At 40.3% G+C, this 8,723-nt stretch overlaps 1 pseudogene; it reads right to left on the bottom strand.

Moving 5' to 3' along the window:
- Positions 1–244: 244 nt before the first annotated feature.
- LOC110201205 (phosphatidylinositol transfer protein beta isoform pseudogene) lies at positions 245–8,163 on the bottom strand (annotated as a pseudogene).
- Between the last annotated feature and the right edge of the window lie 560 nt (positions 8,164–8,723).

The raw sequence follows: 8,723 nt of genomic DNA, 5'->3' as shown, positions 1-8,723 counted from the left end.
GAGAATCTATAGCTCTACATGCATCTTATAGACAGCTACAGATACATACACATATACATATATACACATGTTTAGATAGCGGTACATGTGTACAGATCGTCACACGCACATGTTTGTGAAACATCAACACTGCAAGTTACTGGTCAGATCCCCCCTTATTCATCATGGGCAGCACTGGTTCCCCTCACTTGACCTTGATTGCATAAACAGCTTGATATGGCCTCTGACCCTACAGAAGATTCATCTAGACATCAGCAGCCTTTGTGCCTCGGAGGGAACCCTTTTACACATAGCTTCTAGCTCTTTCTGGGTCTCATCTTCCATCCTTCAAATGTCTTCCATAGTCAAGTCGATCCACTTATCAATCCAACAAAAGAGCTAATGGTGAAAGTTGGTAAATATTCTTTTTTCTTGTTTCTGAATAAAGTTTCCTACTTTACTCTGCAGGCCCCACCACTTGAATTTGATGGTGACCAGCTTGTAGGCACACATTTGGGGACAGTCTTGGTTATTTGACAGGTCTTTCTTCCATTTGGGTCCCAAAGGTCCTCTCTTGATCTTCACTGACTGGAATAATGCTGGGTCTTCACATCTGCTTTATAATCTGCAGGTTCTACCTGGCTTCGGTCTGCAATATCGATATGGACAATTTCAACTGTCTCCATGTGTTAGGATCTACATTATGTACATTTTCTATTGTTCCCAAGTCTGGTCTGTGCCAGGTTTGGATTTTTATGAAGAAGTCGTCGCCATTGTTCTACAGTAGGGATATGCATTCCAGGCTTTCTCATGAAATACCAAAGAGCCCTCAGGCGCGATCCTGACAAACCCAGGAACTTTACTCTTTTAAGTGGTAAATCTTGTGTGTATATTGCCTCTTCTCTCCATCCTTCTCATAAGGTTCATTTGTTAAGACTTCAATGCCTTCTCCACCTCCTGTTTCATTTTTGCTGGCTTCAGCCACAGAGTAAAGTTGTCCAACCTGGTACTCTTGAACTGAACGTGGTAAAACCACAAGGAATTCTTTAATCGTTCCTCACCACTGCCACCGCCCACAAAATTTTTTAAAAAGAAATTCTTTTAAAGAAAAGAAAAAAAATTTTTTTTAAGATTTCAAGGTAAAATTCATCTCAATAACGTGGTTCCTTCCAAAGGTGCCCAGCCTACCAAAGTGTGAGATTATGTATGTCTTAGAAAGTGAAATATGTAAATGGGATTTATTCAGGACCTCTCTTTTTCTCTCTCTTTGCCTGAGGCATGAAGTCTGACACACAGGATTGGGAAAAGCTAATCTCAGTTATCCATTATAATAGAGACATCGTAAGAGCAAGTCTGGGCTTCAACCCAAGTCCTCATTCAAGCCTGAACTTTCAAGTTCCAATCCCAATAGATCTTTCAGCAAGTTTATTAACAAAAGTGAAAGGTTGTTGTTTTAGGTTTCCCCTATTCTTCTGACCCAACAAAATCTGCAATATAAGTAGGCAAATGGTCAAAATAATGATCACAGCTCACATTTTTAAAGCATTTCACATTTGTAAAATGCTTTAAATATATTACCTCACTCTAATGGGGAAGTTAGTTCTAGCTACCTTTTACAAATGAGGGTTACAAAAACAGGGTGCTTTGCCCAAGGTGGAACAGCTTGTGAGTAGCTTTCTATTAACCATGCTGCCATCTAGCACCTCCAAGAGTCAAGGAGCAGGAGAAAGGAAAAGAGGAAAAGAATGGGTCAACCTAATCAACTCTTCAATAATGAAGCTTTAGTCTCTCTCCTTGAGGGCAGCCTGGCATAAAGAAGCAATGTTTGTATTCAAGAAGACCTGGATCCAAGTCCTGCTTCAGGCATATTCTGGCTGTGACACTAGTCATGTCACTTAACCTCTTAGTGTCCCTAGACCAAACTTTGAGAACTGCTGGTCTAGGGATGCAGACAGACAGAATATGCCAAAAGCATATGGTGGAGGGGAGAGGGGGCAGACTCCTGGGAGTCTCCAAGAGTCACTAAATAGGCCCATGAGGTCAAAACTATTTTTATTTTTTTATTTTTTTGTTTTATTTTATTTTTTTTGGTGAGGCAATCCGGGTTACCCAGAGTCACACAGCTAGTAAGCGTCATGTGTCTGAAACTGGATTTGGACTCGGTTCCTCCTGACTCCAAGACCGGAGCTTTAACCACTATGCCACCTAGCTGCCCCAAAACTATTTTTATAATGTAAAGATGTTTACATTTCTAATATAGCAACCATCAATATCTATAAGCCACATAAACAGAAGTTCTTTGGGATTCTCAATAATTTTTAAGCATGTGAAAGGGTCCAGAGGTGAAAAAAGTTTAAAACTGCTACCCTAGGCTATAAATTAAGGTTTATTGTCTACTTACCTTACAATGTGCATATCTGAACATGCAGTGGGCATTTCCATACCAGGAGATTCCCTCTCCAAACCCCCTTGGAGATAGATAGATAGATAGATAGATAGATAGATAGATAGATAGATAGATAGATACAGATATGCAGGTATAGATATAGATATAGATGTAGATTTTTTTTTACTCCTTTGGCAAGAATAGGGGAGGAAATTGAAGCCCAGAGAGGCCAGGAAAAAGGAAGAGGTAAAAAGAAAAAAGGAAGGAGAAGAAGAAGGAGAAGAGAGGAGAGGCCCAGGCTTAAAGTTAGAGGACTTGATTTCAAATCTCAGCTCTGCCATCAACTAACTACCTATGTGACCTTTGGCAAGCGACAACCTCTCTGGGTCTTATTTTCCTCATTTATAATAAGAAGGGCTTGGATTAGGTGAGCTCTTAGGTCCCTTCCAACAACAGTCTAATATACTATAATTCTATTTGTTTTATCAGTAAGTCAATGCTAAGGTAAAATTCTCCCTATGGCCTGGCATCAATTCCTCTCGTGACCTGCAGCTAACTAGTCGTTTACTATCTTTGTAGCTCACTCTGCTCAAAAATCCTTCAATAGGAAGTGACCATGACTAACCACCATATAGGAACATGTGGTTTTGCTAATGGATGATGGCAAGCAGCTCTGAAAAGCTTGACGCACAACAATTGATTATTATTATACTCTGGAGCTTGCCAGACTGAATTGGATTTGCTGAGCAGGTAATTGCTGTTTGGGTAGCATTTCCCACCTTCTTAGACATTCCTGCTGAGAAGTCTTAAAACGCAGATTGACTTTCCCCTTTTCTTATTCCCAGACTGGCTTAATCCTTTACTACACAGTTCTCTACTTCCTCTAGCTCTTGGAAAAGCACTTTCAAGTGTTTCATTAAATTCTCCCAGTGATTTTCCTCCATTGTACCTGATTTTCAAAGCAGAATGAATCTGGCTGTTGTTTGTTTATATTTGGAATCACAAAGGAGGGTGTTAGCCTTTCAATTAAAACCATTGCTTCCTGCTAGCTCCCTTAACTCATGCCCCAATTCATTTCTATTCCTGTTTTCTGAATGATTCTCTAAGTATTAAGAACTAGAGTTAATGCAATGTCTTCTGTAGGCTGTTGTTGAATTGACAATTAATGCATTTAACAAACAAGTGAATGCTAGGTGGAATTATTTTGAGGGGTTGTCCCATAGACACCTTGTAAAAGGAAAATGAATTAATTGGAATGGGTATTATTATTAATTTATACCTTGAGTATCTATGATTTCATTGGTCTATGTACTCCCACCATGGAAGCAGATTATAATCTCCATATCTAAGGTAGGATGGCCCATGAATGGAAAGCAGCACAGTATAGTGAAAAGAGTAAGAGATCTAGTGTCAGAAGAACTGAGTTCAAATCCTACTTCTGTTGCTCATTTCTTATATGATCTTGAGCAAATCGTTTAGCCTTCCTAGGCATCAATTTCTTCATCTGTAAAATGAAGCGGTTGGACTAGATGGTCTCCGAGGTCCCTTCCTTCTCTAGATCTGTGATCCGATAATGCAGAGGTTCCCAAATTTATTTGGCCTACTGCCCCCTTTAAAAAAAAAAACTGCTTAATGCTCCCTTGGAAATCTACTTTCTTTAACCCTTTTCTTTTGAAAATTTGTGTCGTTTCAAAAAAAAATGTAATTTTTAAATATCTTAAATTTAACAATTTATTGTAAATTTGTGGGGGTTTTCCCTGCATTGAAATTCATATAACTATATAGCGCCATATCATAAACAAGTCATTACACACACATATTCCTGCTGATGCATGCTGGACTTCTCAACAATGTACATGCTCACCTGCCAACACTTGCTTGTTAAGACCTGTAGGCAGACTTGACCACTCATCAGTTATAACTTGTATTTTGTGTGTTTATTTGAAAATAATGTAATCACTATGACTTTAACTCTGTTACACAACAGATGAAACATGTACATGCAATTTTTCAAAATTTCTTGTCTTCTCTTCTTTCCTTATGCTTCCACTGCCCCCTTATTTTTATTCAATGCCCCCCATTTGCACCACAGGATACTATTGTCCCATTGGATTGTTCAAGCACCCCCCAAGGGGCAGCATTGTCCACTTTGGGAATCTCTGCAAAATGAGTTGCTATTGTACAACTAGGTGGTAAAGTGGATAGAGCTCTGGCCTTGGAGTCAGGAGGACCTGAGTTCAAATCTGGCCTCAGACACTTGACACTTATTAGCTGTGTGACCCTGAGCAAGTCACTTAATCCCAATTGCCTCACCCCCCCCAAAAAAAATGAGTTGCCATGGACAATAGGTAATAATCATCTCCTGGTAGCCATGTCTGAGGACTGTGCTGCAGCAAAAACAAATAAAAACAATTTCTTCACACATATCTCATTTGATCTGCCCAACAGTCCTGTGGGGGAGTTGTAGATGAGGAAGATGAGCTCCTTGTCCAGGGTCATACAACTAGCAAGAATCAGAGGCAGAATCCGAACCCGATCTGACTTTCCAAGCTCAGCACCCTGTTTGTTATAAAGCTGTTTGTTGTTGTTGTTCAGGGGTTGGTGTCTTACTCTTCATGACTCTAGTTGGGATTTTCTTGGCAGAGATACTGGAGTGGCTTGCCATTTTCTTCTCCAGTTCATTTTACAAATGAGGAAAATGAGGCAAACAGGGTTAAGTGATTTAATTTAAGTTCAAATCTGGCCTCAGATACTTACTAGCTGTGTGACTCTGGGCAATTCATTTAACCCTGTTTGCCTCAGTTCCTCATCTGTAAAATGAGCTGGAGAAGGAAATGGCAAACCATTCAGTATTTTTGTAAAAAAATTCCAAATGGTGTCACAAAAAGTCAGATATGACTAAAATGAATGAACAAAAACCTTAAAAAGGAAGGTTTTTCTTTGAATTAAAGTTAGATTAAGAGATTTGTCTAAGATCACTCAACTAGTAAGGATCAGAGATGGCAGAATTTAAACCCAGGATTGCCATACTAAAGCCTATTGATTAAGAATCAATAAATTAGAATTTTTTTGTATGTGAAACCAATATGAAGAATTCAGAGAACTATGGAAAAGTTTGCCTGAACTGATGCAGAGTGAAGAAAGTAGAAACAGAAGACTAATACACACAAACACACACACACACACACACACACACACACACACACACACACACCGCAATGATTGCAATATGTGAATAAAGACTAGAAGTACAAGGTGGCAACTATTAGAACAGGCAGAAACTGTCAATCATATTTTAAACTGAAAGGCCTGACTGCACTCTACTGGGAAAAGGGTCAGGGAGACTTATTCCTTCCTCCCTTTATGTAGACATAGTTTTCATTTCCCAGCAATTCACTCTCCCTCCTTTCTGATGGGCATGAATTTACTTTAAGCTATGCAAGGCCCATGCCTTCCAGTGAGTTGGGAAATGGCTACCTATTTTTACTCAGTCCAGAGTTTTTACCAGTCCACATCAGGCGAATTCTTGGGAGAGTTGTTTTCTTTTCTTTTCTGGGAAAATTATTAAAATGAATACATTCTATCTTTCCTAATGCCCATCTCTTGAACCCCCAGTATCTTTCTTTGGAAACACATCAACATGTTTTTACAAAGTTTTCCCTTAGCCTATGTTATGATTAGGCAGGAAATTATGCGCTGTCCTCTTTCTGGGATATATACCTCCCCCCCTTTCTTAATTCTACATTCAGAGACTGTGACTCAAAGCTTAGTGAATAACCATGGTTTAATGGCTTAGAAATAAAAGCACAATACTGTTGGGAACACAGCTTTGAAAAGAGGGTTTAGCCTCCAAGAGAAGTCAAAATGATTCTCCCTTTTTCTCCGAAAGGGGAAGTGCTTGAGTAGGCAGGTAAATAGAGAGGAGTTTCTCTCTTGTCTAGGTAGAAAAGGGAAGAATAGCCCACAGGACTAGGGACATAGCCCCTCCCCAGCAGGCCCCCCTGATGGTTCAGCATAATTGAATCTAGCCTTCTCTGGTCACACTTGCTTCTTGCTTCTCACCACTCACTGCCCAATCACAGAATATAATCATCTCGATCTGTGATGGAGACCACTGCCCCAGACCCTCTTTCCCATCAGGTTGGCAAAAGGAGTCAGCTCCAGGTGCTGCCTCCTCTTTTTTCAGAAAAAAAGTCTTTCTCCTAAATTTAAAGTCGCTGGCTCTGTGCATGTGTGTGTGTGTGTGTGTGTGTGTGTGTGTGTGTGTGTGCGCGCACGCGTGCGTGCATGTAAACCTATTATTCCTAAATCATCAAAAAGTGGAAGAAGGTGAAGATAACAGTCCTCATACCCTGTTTCTCTCAGACCTAATTCTAACTGGTTTCTTGGACACTAAAAATAAAAATCCTCGATTCACACTAAATGCAGTGACCACTTCCAATTCTAGAAGACAATTGATGAAACACAATTCATTTCTTTCAATTAAGGAAGACACACAGGCCAGCCATCTCTCTCTCATTCTTCTCTAGGCTGCACTCCAGAGTTTCTCTACCATGACCACTTACCTTTGCCTCTCCCCTTCCCATCTCTATAACTTCCTTTTATGTGCTGTCTTCTCCTATTAAAATGTAAGCTCATTGAGGTTAGGAACTATTTTTCCTTTCTACTTTTATTTGTATTTCCATGACTTAATGTCTGGCACTTAACAAATGCTTACTGATTGACTGACATACTGTCTGTCTCTCAATCAGATCTTTTTCAGACAAACTGCGATGTTTCCCTCACCTCATATTTGCAAAGCTGATTTTTTTTAACCTCAATGTAAAACTTTACATTTATACCTATTGAGTTTTACTTTGGTAGGTTCAACCCAACACCCTATCGCTTCAAGACAATGAAGCTGTTGTAAGCTACCCCTCTCATTTTGGTGCTATCTACAAAACTGATGAGCTTGTTATCTATGCCTTTATCCAAGTCATTGGTAGAAATGTTAATTAGCACAGGACCAAACACAGATCTCAGGACATTCTACTGCGTACTTTCAGATAAGGAGCTGACAGTGAATCATGAAACTCCTTTTGAGGCTGGCCAATCAGTTCTGGATCCAATTTTTCAACAAGAACAGTATGAGATATTTCATCAAACATTTTGCTAAATCCTAGGTAATCTCTCTCTCTATAATATTCCCCTGATCTAGTAATCAAGCTCACTGATGTATCATAGAGGTAGCTTGGTGGTACAGTGGATAGAGTACCAGGCCTGGAGTCAGGAAGACCTAAGTTCAAATCAGGCCTCAGACACTTACTTTCTGTGTGACTCTGGGCAAGTCACTTAACCCCCCCTTAGCCTCAGTTTCTTCATCTGTAAAATGAAAAGGAAATGGGAAACCTGAAAGAAAACCTCAAATGGGGTCACAAAAACTTGGACATGACTGAACAACAAAGCTGACTGTTTTTTTGTTTGTTTTTTTTTTCCAATTCCTGCAATTGCTTCTCTGCTATGGTGAATTTTTTCAGCACCTGAAAATGTAGTCCATTTGAGGGAACTTGAGCTCAAGAGCAGCTAAGTATATGCATCGTTTACTGTCTCCTTACTTATCTGGGTAGAAACTTCTTTGCCAGTTTTGTTCTATGATTTCCTGGGTAGAGGTCATCCTCCTTGGCACAGAAAACAAAATTATTTTTTACTGTTTCTCCAACCTTTGTGTTATCTCGGACTCTTTCCTCTCCCTCAGCTGCCCTGTTCAACCACTTACCAAGTCCTGTGAATTCTATTTCTGCAATATTTCTCTCATCCATTTCTCCTATTGTCACTGCTAGCTTGGCAGCAGAAGCCCTCTCTACCACCTGAATGGACTACAGTGTGGTGGGGAGGGGGCAAGGGAAAGGAGAAAGGAGAGGGACACGGAGGCAGCAGCTGCCTCTCCATCATCAGACTTTAATAGTGAGATTGTGCAGAGAGGCTGGAGCAGGCTCAGAGATGAGTGGTGGATATGTAGCAGAGAGAGGTATATCCAGGGCAAAGCAACCAACCCCCAGTGGGTAAATTGGACATTACTCCAGAGCTCTCTTTAATGAGTTTGGGGGTGCGGAAGAGGGGGCAATGTACAAACATTGGGTTGAGCATGCAAATGACAGCACTTGATCTTATTACTGAATGGGGTCGGGCACTGGGTCAGCAGTATCCTTTGATGTCACACTGCTGCCCCAATTATCTTCCTTATACATAGACTGGGCCATGCCCCGCCACTAATAAAAGTCTTTATTGGCTCCCCATTGACTAAGGAATTAATTCTAACTCTCTTGCACGTTATTTGAGGCCTCCTCTAGTCCGACGTTATTCTATCTGTACAAGCACA

The sequence above is a fragment of the Phascolarctos cinereus genome, unplaced genomic scaffold (genome assembly GCF_003287225.1).
Source record: "Phascolarctos cinereus isolate Bilbo 61053 unplaced genomic scaffold, phaCin_HiC Scaffold_4;HRSCAF=312, whole genome shotgun sequence".
Lineage (NCBI taxonomy): Eukaryota > Metazoa > Chordata > Mammalia > Diprotodontia > Phascolarctidae > Phascolarctos > Phascolarctos cinereus.
Note: the sequence above shows the minus strand (reverse complement) of the source record. Positions and strands in the feature narration are given on the sequence as shown.